The sequence below is a fragment of the Pelodiscus sinensis genome, chromosome 1, assembly GCF_052426305.1.
Source record: "Pelodiscus sinensis isolate ZL-2025 chromosome 1, ASM5242630v1, whole genome shotgun sequence".
In the NCBI taxonomy this organism is placed as follows: domain Eukaryota; kingdom Metazoa; phylum Chordata; order Testudines; family Trionychidae; genus Pelodiscus; species Pelodiscus sinensis.
The window spans coordinates 291,414,769-291,432,875 of record NC_143052.1 but is presented as its reverse complement, the minus strand read 5'-3'; the positions used below and the strand labels follow the sequence as shown (position 1 = coordinate 291,432,875).

The 18,107-nt window shown below is 36.9% G+C and overlaps 1 protein-coding gene across 24 annotated transcripts in view; it reads left to right on the top strand.

Moving 5' to 3' along the window:
- TSC22D1 (TSC22 domain family member 1) overlaps window positions 1-18,107 on the top strand; it is a 131,949-nt gene that overhangs the window by 21,504 nt on the left and 92,338 nt on the right. For 3 of the 24 annotated variants that reach the window (XR_016348462.1, XR_016348461.1, XR_016348460.1), the window contains exons 2-3: window positions 7,588-10,236; window positions 10,808-11,346. The exons of 3 other annotated variants lie outside the window; for them this stretch is intronic. The gene's annotated coding sequence lies outside the window, so the exon portion shown is untranslated. Of the gene's footprint in view, window positions 1-7,587; window positions 10,237-10,807; window positions 18,103-18,107 lie in introns of those variants that run through there. 18 more of the 24 variants (XR_016348469.1, XR_016348467.1, XR_016348465.1 and 15 more) reach the window with 13 other exon arrangements.

Below are 18,107 nucleotides of genomic sequence, written 5' to 3'. Positions count from 1 at the left end.
ACTTGCTCAAAATTAAATTGTTGTTTATAAACCATAGACTATAACTTCCTCTTTAAAAGCAATACTTCGATTAAAAATAAATAGGGGTTAATTACATTATAATTGCAAATACTTAATTTTCTGTTTTCATAAATTTATTCAGGGCAATTAGGCATAAGTAAATACAAAAGACAAGGGAAGAAGCTCCATCAGCAGGGTGCAAGGACAAAACGTTAGGGACTGGGCTTCTCTGCTTTTTCTCTATCCTATATCCTGCTAGATGCTTGTATGACTACTGATGGGATCCACAGCAGCATACAGATGGTCAGAGTCAAAAGACTCCATGTCTCTTTTTTTTTTTTTAAATGACCTTCAACGGCTCATCAGTTGTGTGCATCACTCTAACTCTAGAAAGATGTTGAAGAATTTTTGAAAAAGTGTGCAGAGTTTAATAACTTTGTTAATTTTAATTTAAATGACATTGTCTTGGTAAGATCTTTACCATCAAGAGTCAGTCACAATGGTGTGTGGTCAGAATGGTCAGTCAGAATGACCTTTGGTCATTTTGGCAGAAGAATGTTTATAGCATAAAACAGAATGTGTATGGTTTGCCTCGGTGTCATGATCAAATGAGCATTTTATAGAGATCTTAATTTTGCTTCCAAAAAGTGGTAGTTCTTTCACCTACTGCTAGTAGATATTCTTCAGTTTTCATTGAATGCTTGAATCCAATGCTTTGTGTACACACAAAGGAAATGTGGGTGTCAGACAAATCTCAGGAAGAATCCTTGAGATAAAATATTGAAAAGGAAATTCTTCATAAGGGATGTAAAATGTGAATAGTTTAAAATACTACTTTACATGAATTTACAAAATACTTAATGTTTATGGGTGAAGTAGAGTAAGAACTGCAAATTGGGGGATAAGGGAGAAAGCAAATTCATGTGATAGCATTTAGTCTATAATTTATATTTTGTTATGGTTGAAAGAGAAATACACAGATTTTCTAACTTTGCTATAAGAAAGTTAAGGAAAATAGTTTTGAAAAACCGTGGTATCAGATTTATGTAAAAAGGCATATTAAAAAACAAGCATCCACTGAAACATACTGTAGTGTTTCTTAACATTTTTTTTCTGAATTTAAATTCATTGTTCAGAATCTTCTGTATTGTCTATATGGCTAATTTACTTATAGGAAAAGAAATTCACTCAATTCAGGAAACGTAAATGGAACAGAGTGGCTTAAAAGTACTGGATATATTGAATACCCTTTGGTTTTTTTTTCCCTGAACACAGTGACTTCATAAAAGTTGTTTATAGGTTCCAGGATCGACTGCTTTAGGCTCCATATTGTTATCAAATATATTTTAAATCTACTGGTATACTTAGTAATTGATACTAGGGATGTTTAAAAGCACTTAGTATGGTAACTATACTAAAAATCGTAGCAGTTATGCATGCTGCAGGCTCTGCAGTATAAAGCTCACTGCAAAGCTTCCCCGGGAGCAGAGCGGGCAGTCCTTGCCTGCCCAGCTCCTGAGGAGGAGTCTTCGCTGCCCTGCCATTAACCAGTGAGCATTAGCTTATTGGTTAAACTCTACTTCTTCAAGTAGCGTCCGTGTGGGTGGGCCACTGTAGGTGTATGAGTTCATTTTAGAAATGGGATAGTGCAGCCTTACCTAATAGATGAGTTTGAGTATAAAGTTTTACCTTGATATTGGTGAGATATTGTGGCACAGGTGGGCTGAGTTTTTACATTGTTTGGGGAGCCTTAGAAAGAAAGGTTCAGATCTCTGGGATACAGTATGTTTAAGAATATTCAAGGATGCCACTAAAACTGTAATTTTATAAATCTTAGTGGCATAACATTTTTGTCACTTAAACAATATTGTTTCAGTTTAAACAATGAAAAGTTTATATAATTTGTTGAAGTAATTGAAAACTTTATACACACAGGCAAGCCAAATTTTTCAAACAGTTCAGCATTTTAAAATCAGAAAGTTAGCATGGGCCCATTCAGATCTGGCATGTCAGGAAGGAACTGGGACCCATCCATTATTTTTTTCCCCCCTCCCTGTAACTGTTAGATACATCAAATCACTACAGATGGAATTAAGTTCAGGAAAAGGGAAGTTAGGCAACTTAAAGACTAACAGATTTATTTGGGCATAGGCTTTTGTGGGCAAAAACACACTTCATCAGATATTCCTTACTTAACAACTAAATGATGAAAACAAGAAATATTTAAACTTGATCCATCTCCCAAAATTAAAATCCATCTCATATTAAAACAGACCCTCTGAAACTGGTGCTTTGGAAAAACAGAGATAAATGTGCTATCTTCATTTCAGTACAACAGTTGGAATCTCATTAAGTATCCTAAATGAGTGAGCCCCAGACTACAAAATTTCAATGTTATTTCTCTCCTTTTTCAAGTTTCAGTCTTTGTTTCCACTTCAGAGGTGATGAACTTCCTTCTCTATTCACCCACCTCACTATCCAGTCTAAGAATATTGTGAGATCAGGCGCAAAATGTCTCACTTGCAATAGCTACTCCACTTTCAACATCTATTACTTTTCCTCATTCAGTATTTTCTTTTCCTTCCTTGTGTCACTGTACATATCTTCTTATTCAGTCCCTTTTTAAAATCACTTCTTCCTCTGAAAACAGGAGTTCAAATAGAGCCATTCCACCCCACCCCTCTCACTATATCCTATATTCAGTCATTACACATTTGCTCCTTCTTTGTCCAAGTGCTACTACAGTTTTTTTATATATGACAAAATATTGAATTCATGTAAGCTTCTGCATCATAAGCAGTCGTGCCATTGTTTAGTATTGCTTTTTGTAGTGCATTAAATTTATATCTCCTTTATAGCTTGAAATTTATAATTTGACTACTTCAATTAACCAAATCAAATTAATTGTAAGAACTAAAACACAGCTATAATATTTCTTGTGTTATTAAAACTTAGTCTGTTATCCTAGTGCTCACAGCCTCCTTGTTCTTCCTACTTCAGGACCCCTACTGTCATCACTATCGCTGCTTTTAGTTAAAATCTAATGACAAATAGAAGTTATTTAATTTTTTTGTTCAACATATTTTTTTCTACCCTCTGAGTAGTAATGGAAGAGAATAGAAATGAGGAGTCAGAGTAGAGCAGTAGCCTGATAATTCTGACTCAGAAGAATTGCACATAATAACCTGTTTAGTTTACTTTTGCTGTCTGCCTACATGGCATTCAGTTCCTCTTCTGTTCCTTGTAAGGAAGTAGAAGAGTGCAGTAGGAGAAGTTGATGTAGTGAAGCCAGTAACTTGGATGTATGTTAATGTTCCCATCTCTGTAGTAGTAACATACATAAGAATTCAGAGCTTGTTATTTTTGTTCGCTTTGTTCAGCTGAGGAGCAGATCAAGGAGGGTGTATTGCAGCCAAGAAAGTGTTGGGAGGATTGTAATATCCTCACTTAAGTACATACAAATTCTTTTGGCGGATATCAGAGGCAAACCTCAATACAACTTGGCATTACACATCTTCCTCCTTAAAATCCTACTTTAACCTTAATATTCTGAAACACCCCCACTCTCTACATTTTTCTATGCAAGTTGCTTGAAACAGTATCTTATCTAATTTTCCCATTTATTATTTAATAATAATAAAGTGTAAAAGATCCATGCTCTCTATTTGTACATCCTATTTGGTTTGGTTGGTACCTTAGATTGTCACTTGAGATTCCTTCTCTTACAATGGTACCATGAGAATGAATTATTGGAAATTACATTAATCCTCATTACATTCATTTAGTAAAGATGTCCTCCTCTAGTGAAATAAATTTTATGGGCAACACCGTCATGGACAACAATTATACCAGAAGCTTAGGTCAGAAGCTGAAGATTGCAGTCCCTTTTTAATGGATCAGCCTGATACTTTTGATTTCTGCGGTAATGTGTCAACAAAATCCTGTTTAAAATAGTTTAAAATCGTATAAGAACTTGGGAGGACTTAAAGTGCAAAATTATTATTAGAAGTGGGAATTTTGCTGGCTTCTAGGAGAAATGTGCTTATTGGCAAGACAGCGAACATAACCTATCTATTTCAGTTCCCTTTGGGTATGCTTTTTTTTAGGTTGTTTTTTCTTTGACTTTCATACAATACTGGATATAAATGTATGTTAGTCAAACATACCTTTGACTTCAAAGAACCCTTTGAACTTAGGTTGGTGGTAGGTAGAGCCATATAACAAAGGATTGTCTCCCTTCAGGTATTCTAGAGTCTCTTCTCCTTCCAACTATTGTGCTGCGAGCACTTACCTTCAAAGATTCATTTTAGAATGCCATTGAGACTTTTACCTATTTTTGTGATTGCCCTTACCAGTAGTATATCAATTTCTTAACTTCAAGTTTCGTTGTAATTTTTTAAAGTACAAGTTGAACCTCTCTAGTCTGGAACTCTTTGGTCCAACAACATCTGTGATCTGGCATGATTTTAATTAGCCGGATGTCCACTTATGAGGGTATGACCAAGTTTCCCACGGTCCCATAAAGTTTGTTTACAGCCACCAGTCCTGACTCTCAGGGCATGTCTATACTAGGAAATTTTGAAATTACTAAAATGGACTTAATACCTGCTTTAACAAAATCAAAATAGTGTGCCCACACTATGGGGAAGCCTTGAAATTAGTCCAAGGCAGGCTCTGTTAATGTGGACACGCTACCTCGACTTAGAGCCCCAGGAAGCACTGGGGTGTAATTAGTTTGAACTACCTGGGAAGTAGTTATTTCTAAACAGCATTAATGTGGACACTCCAGTGCTGCTATTTCAAAATTAGCGTTATTCCCCAAGGAAAGCAGGAGTACAAGTTTTGAAATAAGTGGTCTATTTCAAAATTAATGGGCTTGGTAGTGTGGACACTCCGTTTATAAATTTAATCTAAGGGGGAGGGTATTTTGAAATAACCTACTGTAGACCACGGTTCAGTGTCTGTGCTGTTGTTTAGCTCTAATTATCCCCTAACTGACTTCTAAGAGCCCAGGAAGCAGTGGACATGTTGATAATGCTGCTAGACAATATTGACCTCCCGTTGTCTGGCAAATACTTTGGTTTGGTACCAGTCAGGTCCCGAGGGTGCTGGACTACAGACGTTCAACCTGTAATTCTATCATTTCCAGTTCATATTTTATGGTTTCTTTTGGCTGGTATTTTGTCCTGGCTTAAGTGGGAGGATGCCTCTGAAAAATCAAGTTCAATATGTCTCAGGATGGGCACTCAAAATTAGAGGCACTCAAAATCAGTTTCTACTTTTGAAATAATCAACCTTAACTACTTAGAGGCATTTTGCAGGTTAAACGAGAGAGAGGTTTTAAACGTTTGTATTTGAAAACTCTACAGTGACATTCCTCTCTTGCCTCAAAGAAATTACAGGCTACAACTTTGAACAAAAAGCAAGCAAGGAGACGGAGACTTAGATTTGAACTAAAATGCCCATGGAAGGATTTAATTCCCTCTAAGTACTTTATTCCTATCTCTGTTTGTGAAATACTGATGAAGTATTTTAGATTTGCAAATCACTGAAGTAAGGCTTAAAAAGTGCATTGATTTAAAAGCTAAAGTTTTTGTAAATTGAGTTGATTAAACTCTTTGAACTGTGGCACAAGTCAAATTATGACTTGTGTTCAGAATATAATGCTTTGGTTATAGCTTTAAAGATGTTTCTGATTTGACTACTTAAATCTTACTAGTCCAGTCCCTTTAAGCGGGCATACATTTTAAACGTTTAAACTCATACATAGGGTAATTGATTCTTGATGGTAGTGTTAGAAGAACATACACTACAGTTATTACCCAGAGAAGCTCCATTTTGAGATTTAGGGTCCTTTTGGCAAAAAAATTGTTCAGCACAGTCTTTGCTTAAAATAAATATTTGCTCATATATGCGCTGTAGTTTGAAACTAGAGTAGTTTTTAAATATTTGACAAATAGGAAGGTCTATTGAACTAATTTTGATTTATCTTTACACAAAGTAGTACACCCATTGTGAAGGCCCTGATCATACAAGAAGCTCCATATAGACAGCACCTTACTCCTGCACAGGATGTTATCAAAGTCAGTGAGGCTCTAGGTGGTTATTGGGTTCTGCGAGGACAGAGCATATTAATATAAACTTTTAAACCCAGATCCCATTTTAAATTCTTGTAATATTAATTGAAGTGGTGCCACAGTCTTAAAATAATGTTATTTCTAATGCTTAACCTAAGTTAAGTAACAACTTAAATTATGGAAAACTTTCCTCAAATGAAATTAAACAACTTTAGTTACAACAGTTTGAGGGGTAGCTGGGTTAGTCTGTAATTGGAAAAAACTTTAAATACAGTGACTAGTTCTGTAGTACCTTAGAGACTAACAACACATGTAGCTGGTATCATGAGCTTTTGTGGGCACAACCAACTTCTTTAGCTACAACACTTTTTGTCATTTAATGATTAATGTTAGAGAATCTAAACTCCTCCAAGAAGTTCATAGATATACAGGGATGTTCTTAACTTAATATTATGGCAAAATATTTCACTTACCAAAAAAAGTATGTGGTGTTGGTTGTCTGTTAGGTTGCGTAAACTTTTATAAGCTCGGTTTGGCTTAACATGCTATTCTGAAGAGTAATTCTAAGGGACCTCTTGCATTGTGACTTGTTCAGTAGGAAAGGGATGAATGCACTCCCCTGTTTGTTACAGCAAAACTTGTCATAATATTTTTCTAGACCCAAAATACTTGTGTGTTACTCCAGTCAGGTTCCAGATTAACCTGTATAGTAGAACAGTGTTTCTCAAACCGTTATCTGTGCTGTATGGCGAGTTAGCTGTCATATCCAGCTGTTAGCTATTTTTAAAGCTAGTTAAAATATGTTAATATTTTCCTTATAGGACTACTTAAAGTAAGCAATAGCTTCTTTATTGGCCAACTGGGTTTTGAGAAATTATAAATGGGACGAGGTTGTGCTCCATGATATTGTGAAAGGCAGGGGAAGGTGATTTATGAAACCAATTCTGTTACTGTGAGCAAAGTTTTAAAATGTCTTAGTAAAACATATGCTTATTGACATGCCAAAAACCTAAGACACCAGAAAATATATCTATGCTTACCTTTAAAAAAAAAAAAAAAAAAAAAAAACACCTTTCTGGCAGCTGTTTCTGTCTTAGTAGAAAGAACCATCTTTTTTCAGTTGCAGTTAGTATTAGTATTCACTACCTGTTTCACAAACTTTCAACCTGAGATCAAGATTATTTGCCTCAATTTTTTTAAAGTAAATAACCAGGGATTAAAAATGTATATATTCAAATTAATACTTTGCATTGGTAAAACTTTACATGTCAAGGTGGTTGGAGTTAAACATTTTCCTTCCTTGATAACTGATATGCTATATATTTTTACATATAAAAGTGTGTAAGCAATATGATCTTTTTGTATTTTTATACTTTTTTTGGGTTTGAGATGCTTTCACAGCAGAAAACATTTCAAATCAAACATTTTATAAGTATATATTTCTACTGCATTTTTCTCATTTTATCCTAATTTGCTAAACTCTCTTAACATGTGACTTGGATGAATGGAGAAATGACTTCTTCAGAGGCACCAGCGAACACTTTTCAAGGACATTTCTGGCACCCCTTCCCCTAGAGACTGAAAGCATCCTTCATGGCAGTTACTTTTAATTCCATGTGGAACACGCCCCTCACCCTACAAGACTGTGGAACAGACTGTTCAAAGGTTTGAGAGCAAACACATACTTGCTGTTGGTAATGAAAGGCAAGCAATTAGTGTTTTATTCTTTAAAATAATGGGAAAACAAAGCAGCAACAAATTAAATATGGTTATACCACTTTCAGAAAGGAGTGGAAGTATTTAAGAAAAATCTTTATATTTAACTAATGGCAGTTGTTAAAAATCATGTGGTATCTTGATACCAAAAGAAAAGCAAAGTCTTGGTTACAGTTAGCTGAATGTTTGATGCTTCTGAAAGCTATATAGAATTTACATTTTACCTTCTCTGTAATGTGTTTGAATTGGCTGAAGTTTAATGAAGTATTGTCACTTTCATTAGTTTCCTACTAAAAGTAATTGCTACAATAATGTTTCCGGAGAAGTCAGGTCGGATAGAACTTTCCAAATACTTTTCATCCACCCTGTGGTTTTTTTTCCCAACCATCTTATAACTATTGTAGTGGTTTTTTTTGTTTTTTTTTTAAAGCAGTCCCTGATTCTGCAGCTGTATTAATGCATGCAGATGCTTGCAGATATGCAGACTTTCATTGATTTCAATAGAATTCCCTAGGAATGTAAGAGTTTGCCCAATCATACCCCATTGGTGGACTGTAACGTTATTTGGCATCATATACATAAACAAGTTGTATGCTTGTCTTGTGTGGATTATGTGTTCTGCTTTATTTTATGTGAAATGCACAAATAAGTGGTCATTGCTTTTTTTCCCCAAGTATTTCCCGGCTGAACTGGCCACTTGAAAAAAACATTGAGGGATTCTTGATCCTAACAGCTGGCCTTACAGTAAGTCACTTTTTGGAACTATGATGTTGACCATCTGATTTAAAGCAGTAAAGGAATTTGAGGTACAAGAAAACATGCTCTTGGGTTGCAAGAGTTGATGTGAGATGGTTATTGCTAATGTTTTTGTCTACCAAAAAGGCAGTGACACAAACTGTGGTTTAATTGGCAAAATTCTTAAGGAATATTCTTTATTTTACTATAACTAAGAATTATTAAACTTTATCTGGACAAACAGCTTTGTTAGACTAGATCAAGTTAAAAATTAGAATAATTCTAAATTAAATCTTACACCACATAAAACATGGTTTAATTGTATAGGCTCAAAACATAACGTTGGGCATGTTCTGGTGATTGGTTTTGCTTCATTAAGTGCCTGCAATGCAATTTCCCTTAGTGAACTGAATAGCTCGAGCCTGAGTTGTCACATGTATCCTGCTTTTTTGACAGCACTTTCATACCCTAAGCCTAGGTTGTAGGTTGTTAGATTTTTGTTTTTGTTTTTGTTGTGTTGTTTTTTAAATTTGGAAGGGAAAATTACATTCATGGATTAAAATCCTCTACCTATAGAAGTAGGATAGAGGGGAATAGCTCAGAAGTCCGAAGATGGGATTTTGATGTTTCTTACTCTACATTGTTCTTGTTTCTTTCATTTTATTTGGTGCTAGGTAGGAAACCAATACCATTAAAATTATGAGGAAAATCTAAAGTAGATCTATAATTTACATGTAACGTACACTTAAGCTCCTACTTTAGGTATATCTTTTGAAGTGTCCCAAAACGTTAATTTTAATGCAGAGCTCTCCATCATAGTGCAGGTTGTAATTTACTTCTAAAATTTTACTAAAATTAAAACATGGCATCAAATAACTCTTTCTAGTCTTAGAGAGGTTTAAACATCTCTATTAACTAGTAGCCTTTCGCTTCTGATGAGAACCAGATTTCCTTGGGAATCTTCTGGTGGAAGATTTTTCATTAAATAATGTAAATGCATATTTTGAGGCAACTTCAGCCTGTAACTTAAATTATATTCTTAGGGAAAAAATAATCGAAATAAAATGCATTACAAAACTAATATAAAGCTCCAAAGAAAAATATTTGGCAAACATAATTGTAAAGAATTCAGTTCAAAAGAATCTGTGCGGGCAGTATGTAGTAATGGTGCCGAGAAATGTTCATTAATTAAACAAAATAGTTGTTTGTGATCAAAAGGGCTAGCAGTCTGTTGCATGTTTGATTGGGTGTTTGAGGGAAACATTGTTTCATCAAGAGGGAAGTTCTCTTTATCTTCCTTTAGACTGTTCATTTTTGTAAATCAAGGCTTGATTCAAATGAAAGAGGGTCCTATGAGATGCATAAAATCTAAACTATGGTTAATCAGACTTTGAAATCCACATCTTTAAGAGGGGTAAGTGTGGTTTTTGGTGCATATGTTATTTTTTTTGATATTTTTATAATTCTACGAGAGTAATGAGCCTAGAGTAGAAATAAAACTCTGTATGTGTGTGTTTGTATCTGTTTTTTGTTTTATTTTTATATGGTTTAACCTTGTTCTTTGTAAGTGACCTAAAACAAGTGCTAATATTTCAACAGATACAGAATGACTGAGTCTAACATTGCACACTGGTATGCCTGTGAAGAGGCATTACCAAAGTTAATTATGTCTAGTGCAAATGCTGGGAGGTCTGACTGAGCAAAGCAGGTAGGTGAAAGATGCTTGCATGGAGAAGAGATGAGATGGAGGGAAGCAAGTGTATGAAACAGTTTTATTTAAAAGAAATAGAAAACTCTACCTGAATTGAGTTGGTGAGACTTTCCTTACAAACAAGACTAAAACAATTGTAATTTTTCACTGGCACACTTAATTTCTAATACTAAAATAATTCAAATATAGGTAAATTTTGGGATTTAGTCCCAAAGAAACAAAATTAAAGAACAGTCTGAAAATGTTAAATGGTTAAACTTTTGCGCAACTACTTTAAGATAATCAAAAGTACAAATGAATAAGTTTTGTGGAAAGATCATCAGTTTCACTTTACTACACGTGTAAGATGTGAATAGTTCATAATCTGAGTGAAGTTAACAACGTTGATAGTGTGGCTTTCTTTTGAAAGTTAAGTATAAATATTGAACCATCTTACCAGATCTTTGGGACCTGATCCTGAAATGCATAGTGCCTGGGTCAGGGCTTTAAATTGTTCTTCATAAGTATTCAGTCATATGTGCACACATTAGATAAGAATACGATTTTACCGTTTTGTACTTCTTATTAGCATTGCAGAGCCAATACAACTACGAAAGCATCTACTTGTGCCTGAGCAATAAGATTAAGTTCCAGTTAGTCAACTGATGTAACTGAGGGCCTCATCGTTGATTGCTGCTAAAGACAAGAAAATAACATGGTTTGAGTCTCAGATTGCTTGGATTGTGACGCCAATAGGAACCAATCTTTTCCCCTGAAACTTGAGCACATTTCACATGGAACACAATAAACCTGGAATTCCACAATGCCATTTTTGAGTCACTTTACAAAATAGGATTGCACTTTTTGGAATGAATGCTACAAAAAGGGAGGATTCTTTATTTTCAGTGCATAATGTATAGTTCTCCACTAGCATTAATGGCAGTGATATATATTTGAGAGCAGGATGGTTATACATAAGGGATGCAAAGTTTCTTCACTTTTTGCTGTATTTGAGTTCTCCAGAGATTACAAACACCAGAGGAAATTCATGGAGAAGAGCAAGTGTAAACCCTGAAGGAGAAAAGACTAGCAAAATGTCATCTGCAAACTTCAGATTGAAAAATGCAGGTAGCCTTATTGGAGTGGTTATCCTTCACACTGCTTAATTGTAGCGCAAAAAGTTGGAATTTGACAAATGGAAAACTGGTTGAAAGACTAGAAAAGTTTAAGAGAAATGTAAGGATTCAGAGTAGGGGGAGGAGGGGAGAACAGCAAGATACAAAATAAAATGTTTTTGGAAGAAATACATAAGATAATTGTAGGTATAACCCAATCAGGTAAACAGAGCACTGACTTCTGAGAAGTAAAATGAAAGTTCCTATTAGCATAAAGAAATGGCAAGTTTTGTACAATGATTGGCATAGTGTGTGTGTGTGTGTGTGTGTGTGTGTGTGTGTGTGTGTAAAATACCAAGAAGTTGGTAATCTTGGTTTTATGTTTTTCTTCCAAAAATTAGCTCCTCTAAAAAACACCATTATTCCTGTTTAGAAAAACAAATTTTTAGTTTTATATAAATCTGGAAACTCCCCCACCCCCCCCCCCCCGGACAACTTTGAGGCTTAGAATTGCCTTAAAAATTGAAAGGTTTTTTTTGCTTGTTTCTTTACAGTGGAATTATTTTAGTGCCAATGAGATATGACTGTGAAGTCCAGTTTAATTTTTTTTAACTAGGCTGCTGAGTTTATCTGCTACACTTGGCATACAAACACTGAAAGGAAACAATTAAAAACAATAACAATATACATCCTGGAGAGCTGCTAGTACAGGCATGTCCAAAGTCCGGCCCGCGGGCCAATTGCGGCCCGTGTTCCGGTTTTATACGGCCCCCGCTTCCTCCCCCTCTCCTGGCTCTCCGGCGCTCTTTTGAACTGGCGTACTCAGCGCGCCGCTTCTGGCTGCGCCGCCGCCGCCCATGGCCTCCGCGGTCCTAGAGCCTGCCCTGTAGGGCACGTCTGCAGCCCCGCTCCCCCGCTCGGCTGCGGGTTCGCCCTGCCCCTGGGCCGCTGTGAGGCCGGCGTGTCCTGCGCTCTCCGCCCGCCTCCGACCCCGCGGGCCCTCCGCCTTGGGGCTGAGGGTGCGGGGACGGCCCTCACGCATGTTCACTTCTTCAAATCTGGCCCTCTTTGAAAAAAGTTTGGACACCCCTGTGCTAGTACAAAGGGGTTTAAAATAGGCTAACTCTAACTTAATGACTTATAAAAGTGAGAGTTTGGGCCACTGTATCAGTGATTTGATATTTAAACAAAACAAAATTATAGTCTGTGAAATCTATTGTTCTAATGAGTACATGATTCAACATCATTACTCCCATGCATTTAACACTATTGTGCATGTTCTCTTGACTTGAAAAGAGGCAAGTGAAATATACTTGAAACTTGTGAAAAGTTGGTTAGTATGGTAGATCCAGAAAATCTGTTGTACAACTCTGATTAGAGATGGAAAAGGTCATCCAAGCAGGAGCGGTCCGAGGCCAGCTGCAGCAGCTGGCACCCCAGGCGTAAGGCGCCATCAGCACCCTTGCCTGCATGGCCATAAATGGCTGTGACATCATCATTGGGCGCCCCGGGCCGGCAGTCTACTCGCACAGGCTGCCCCTGCTTCTAAGGACTGAGAACTTCATTGGTCCAGAATGTACTTTATTCAACACTAATTTAATCAAATATATTCTAATCCGATATGGTCAGCATTATTGGTAGCAGAGCTCCCAGACTGGTGGTACAAATGCCCTGCTAAAATAAAATAGTTAGAAACCAAAGCTTTACACAAACTTGTAGTTTCATGCATTTTGATGGTATACAGCATGAGTTTCTTTTCATGGTAGGCTGTGATATTTGACCTTAAAATCAACTATTAAGGTTATAATTTTGCTTCCTTCTTCCTCCACTGTAATTATTTAGCTCAAGAATTATTGATGCTAGAGACCAGTTTTATGCCATCAAAAGTTTTAAAGGCCAGGATACTAACATTACCACTACTCTAGTGATCAGAAAGGAAGAAAATTAATTCCTTGTGGTCCTCTAGTCTCACCTGTTGTCAGTGTGTGCTTGCACCCACAGTACGTTTCTAGTACCTCATTCAGTGTAATTTTAAATATCTAAAGAAAATGGTGATAGAGATGCAGCAGTGTTAGTCTGGTGTAGCTGAAACAAAAGACAGAACTATGTAGCACTTTAAAGACTAACAAGATGGTTTATTAGGTGATGAGCTTTCGTGGGCCAGACCCACTTCCTCAGATCAGTATGTTGATCTGAGGAAGTGGGTGTGGCCACGAAAGCTCATCACCCAATAAACCATCTTGTTAGTCTTTAAAGTGCTACATAGTTCTGTTTTTTGTTAAAGAAAATGGGGCATTCACCTATTCTTGGATATGACTCTTGCATAGTCTACAAGATTTCATTGTCAGGTTATTTCCCTCAATAGTCTGAATTTCATTCTGTTGCTCCTAGTTATATCCTCTTCCATCACCTTAAGTTCCCCTCTCTCCTTGATATTTACACTTCTCAGATGTTACCATGTTCTTTTTAGTTGCTGCTTAGTTAAGGTGCAGTTATTTAGTTTTTGTAACTTTTTCGATATGTCAGTTGTTCCAGTATAGATGAACCCTTAGGTTTGTACATTTTCTGATTTGAATCTGATTTTATTTCCTGTTTGTATTTTCTACCTCTAGAGCTCTATCCTTTTTTCACTTCACTGGTATTTGCAATGCCTTCTCATTTGATCTCTATCTATTTCATTAACATTTGGTTCACCTTAACTTCCAGGTTGTTACAGAATATGTAGAATAAGATAACTTCACTGGTCCTGGTGACCATCCCAAGGGAGAGTCAGGATTGCATATCACTATTGAAGGATCTGTCTTAAATAATTAAACCTGACTTACTTTTAAAAGAGACTAAAATTTTTTCCACAATACTTAAGCCAAGTTCCGGCCTTAAACATGTTTTATAACTCAGTTGAATAAAACCCCTCAAAGTAGGTTTCTAAAGAAAATGCTAAAATGTAGCTACTGGATTGTTCCAAAAACATTTCCCACTACCTTTTTAAAGAAATATCGTGTCCATAATTAGTCAACAGAACTCAGTGATAAGTAATCATTGTGACACATCCATTGTTGATGCTTTAACAAGTCATGTATATTTCATATTGGTGCCTAAACAAAATATATAGAAGACATTTACTTTACCAGGATTTACTCTGTTGATGTTGTGTGTGTGGTTTTTGAACAATAGCTTTCTTCAACAAAGACCGGTCAACAAATCTTGTAGTAGGGTTTCAGCCTACTTGCAGTCACAGAAGTGGAACCGACCTGTCAATAACTGGCAGCAGGATAAAAATCACTTCCTTTGTATAACCTGTCCTTTTTAATTCTGCATCTATAGGTATAGATAAGTCTCATATCTCACTACTGCAGATAATCAACTACATTTTTAAACAAGACTTCTGTGGCCTGAGAGGGCTTAAATACATCTGGTTTAGCAACTGGGTGTCTGGAATTAGACTTCGATTCTGCGTTCCTTTGCGGAGGAAAGTTCTGCAGCAGAGTGCACTCTGACAAATGCTGCTCTCACCATGGCAGACAAGTAGATGAAGAATGGAAAATGCTCCTCTCCACTTACCAAATGCATCTATGGGGTGTCCCTCCGCCACCCGTTCTCTAGACAGGACTTCCATAATGAGCTTACACAGACTTGTGTAGGCCTACCCGAGGGGTTCTTAGCAAAGCCATGAAAGACATAATGTCAACTGATTTTCTGCAGCTCTAACCTCAAGAAGCACTAAATGGCAGTTCACCCTCTCCTGCTGAGAGGAAGAGAATGAGGCCAGCCCAGACAAGGCATCAGAGGAAGTTGCTGCACTCCCAAAGCCTCCATCAACAACAAAAGGAGCTCATCTTGTGGAGCAACAGAATTGCCTCTTACTTCTCCGGAAAAGGTTGCAAAAGGAAGATGACCAACATGTGGCACAGCCAGTGGTTGAGACAGAAGGCATAATAGCACCATAGACCATCAGTCCGTTTTCTAAATCCATCTAGTATATCCATCTACCAGAAACTGTCAGTCTGCTTCCCTTATGGTTTTGTAACCAGGATGTGTTCTCTTCACCAGTGAGGAAGAATCGAATGCATCCCTCCACACCCAAGGAATCTGCCAGTTATTCTCCCAGTAAATATAGGGGACCTACTCTGCTGGCCCAGGCACAGTCCAGCATCTTGAGCCTCTTACAACGGCCCTTGTGAAAATAACCCAAATAGAGGGCAGGAACATAAACTTCCCATGATACGCCTGTATCTCAGAGGAAGAAGGAACCATGTGACGCACCCAAGAAGAATTCAGATGCATCAAAGCTAGATCTTTTTCCTCTGCCCTTCCAAATCTGAAAGGGGAAGGCTAAGTAAAAAGCACGATCCCTCAAGTTTCCAAAAAGATTAGACACTATCTAGATAGCGTTATCCAACCAGTGTGACAGAAGGAGTTGGAAAGTCTCATCAGAGCTTATGCTTGCCAGAACACACAAACCTCCACTCCATTTTTCTATTCCTGAGTCCCCAAGATAAGGTTTGCAAAACGTATGTACTCCCTTTGGAAAGGATAAAAAGCTAATTAAAGAGGGTTTTTTTGGGAGAAATGATAGCTATCATTGTCTGAGCCAGAGAAAACAAGAGGAAGATGCACAAGTAAATTGGGTTTTACTGTGGTAGAAACAATCCTTGAAAATTTATCTATTCTGGATCTATTACTATATATGAACTATTAAAGAGAGAAAACAAAGAAATGTAGAAGAAAAAGTTCTTCAAGAAGCAGCAAGGAAGTACTTCTTCCAATTTAGCTCCTGAGTGGAATCCTTATGTTAACTCTCCATTCAGTTCCAGAGGAAATTAACAGAGCATAGTGACAAACTTCTGTGAAATCTGACTGGCCAGGAAGTTTCACACTGCTCATCAAAGGAATGTTGATTCTAGTCTCTTCTCCTAATGAACAGGAGGTGATGTCCTTTCCTGTCTGGTAAAGGCTATGTATGTCGAAGGGCCAGCAAGTCTTTCCTGAGAGATTTCAGGGATCTGAAGGTAGATTCCTGCCTGAGAGAGTACTACAAGTGGATGGGCTAGGCTATTGCGTGTGTCCACTTGCTTTACTGGGCAATGCATAGATGAAAATATTGATTTAATTATTGGGTACACTATTGCTTAATGAAAAGAGAGTTTGGGCTGTTTTCAATACTGTGGATGTTTTTATTATTTGTGTTTTGGATGCCTCTTTAGACATCCAAAATTGCCATCTAGCACAAGTGGCTGCAATGCAGTACTGAAGACATTGTTACACTTGTGGAATGTGGATGTGCCTGTAACAACATCTTCTAGCAACATCAAAATTCTTTGAGGAGCAAAGTAGTGGCAGTTATCTCATACAACCCTTTTATTCACAGTGGAATACATGATGTATTACTTGGATTTGTATTATTTTTTATTCCTTTTAGTGTTCAGCTATCATATACATAGCAACAGAAGTTCTGTCCCAGAGAGTACTGTATGTATTATCATTTGTCTTTTTTCCTTTTCCGCTCCTATCCATAATGATATAGACTGTTTGAAGAGAAAGCAAATATGATATATTGGCCAAGAAGACCCCACTGACTGGACCTGATCAGTATGTTGTTAAGTCAGCTATTCCTCCAAAGCAAGATACCACGTTTTTTCTCCACAAGTACTAGTCATAAGTATAAGTGGCCAAGCAGGCTTGACTAGGTTACATATGGCTTTTGAGAGGCAAACCATAATTAAAAAGAGGTGATGCTCAGACAGATTCCTGTCTACCATGTTAGTTTCTGGAAAGAAGTGCACCAACATGTTACAATTCAAATATTCAGGTAGAGACCATGACATTAAACAAAACGGTGAATCTTCAGTTGTCTAAGATCTTCCTTTTAGTAAATAGCTCCCACGTTAAACAAAGACTTCATCATATTCTGTCTCTGAAAGGTAGGATCTTTCTTCATCTATAAATAGAGCAATTTCTTTAGAACCACCTTACTAATTCATTTACTTCAGGTACTTGTGTACCTTAGGGAACAAAAGCAGACTAAAGTAAATAAGGCATATATTTGGTTCCATCTCCGCTTCCATGCCAATCACTCCAGCTCTATAGTGCTGGTAAAATTTCAAAGATCTAAGGAACTTCTTATTGTTCAGCACAGGAAGATTCACAATCTGAATGCTTTCTTCAGGTGGTAAAGTTCCACAGATCCAGCTCCCCAGTAAAAGAGAAAATGGTTTAGGGATACAAAACAATAACACAAGGATCACAGGTTCAACAATAGGCAATATGTATTGTAATAAGTACATCGTACAATATTAAGTGTGGAAGTTTCCTGACTGGTGAACTTTCTAGAGAGGAAGGGAATTTTATCCTGCTACTGGGGATTGACAGGTCTGGCTCTGTAAGTAGAGAGGAAGACTTCACTATTGCTTCTGTGGACTACTGCTGAGGAAAGGGGGACAATTTAAAGGAAACCTCCAGGTATGTACAAACACCTTTTCGTCTCACAGCTTCTTTCTGTATAACCTTGTGGGGAGCTGGTTGATATATTGCAATAGTTAAAATAACAGATACTCTTTATTATGATTAGAGCTTGTCAGAAAATGGAAGAAAGAAGAGAAACAGTGGAAGTTCAGTTTTTCTACAAAAATTGGACAAATTCAAAATTTTCTGACCAGCTCTACTTGACTACATTTAAAAATTGCATGAAAACCTTTTTCTGTACTAAAACCCTCTTGTGCTTGGTTGTAGCCTATTGGCAATTAAAAAAAAGAAAGTTTGTCTTTTTTTTTTTTT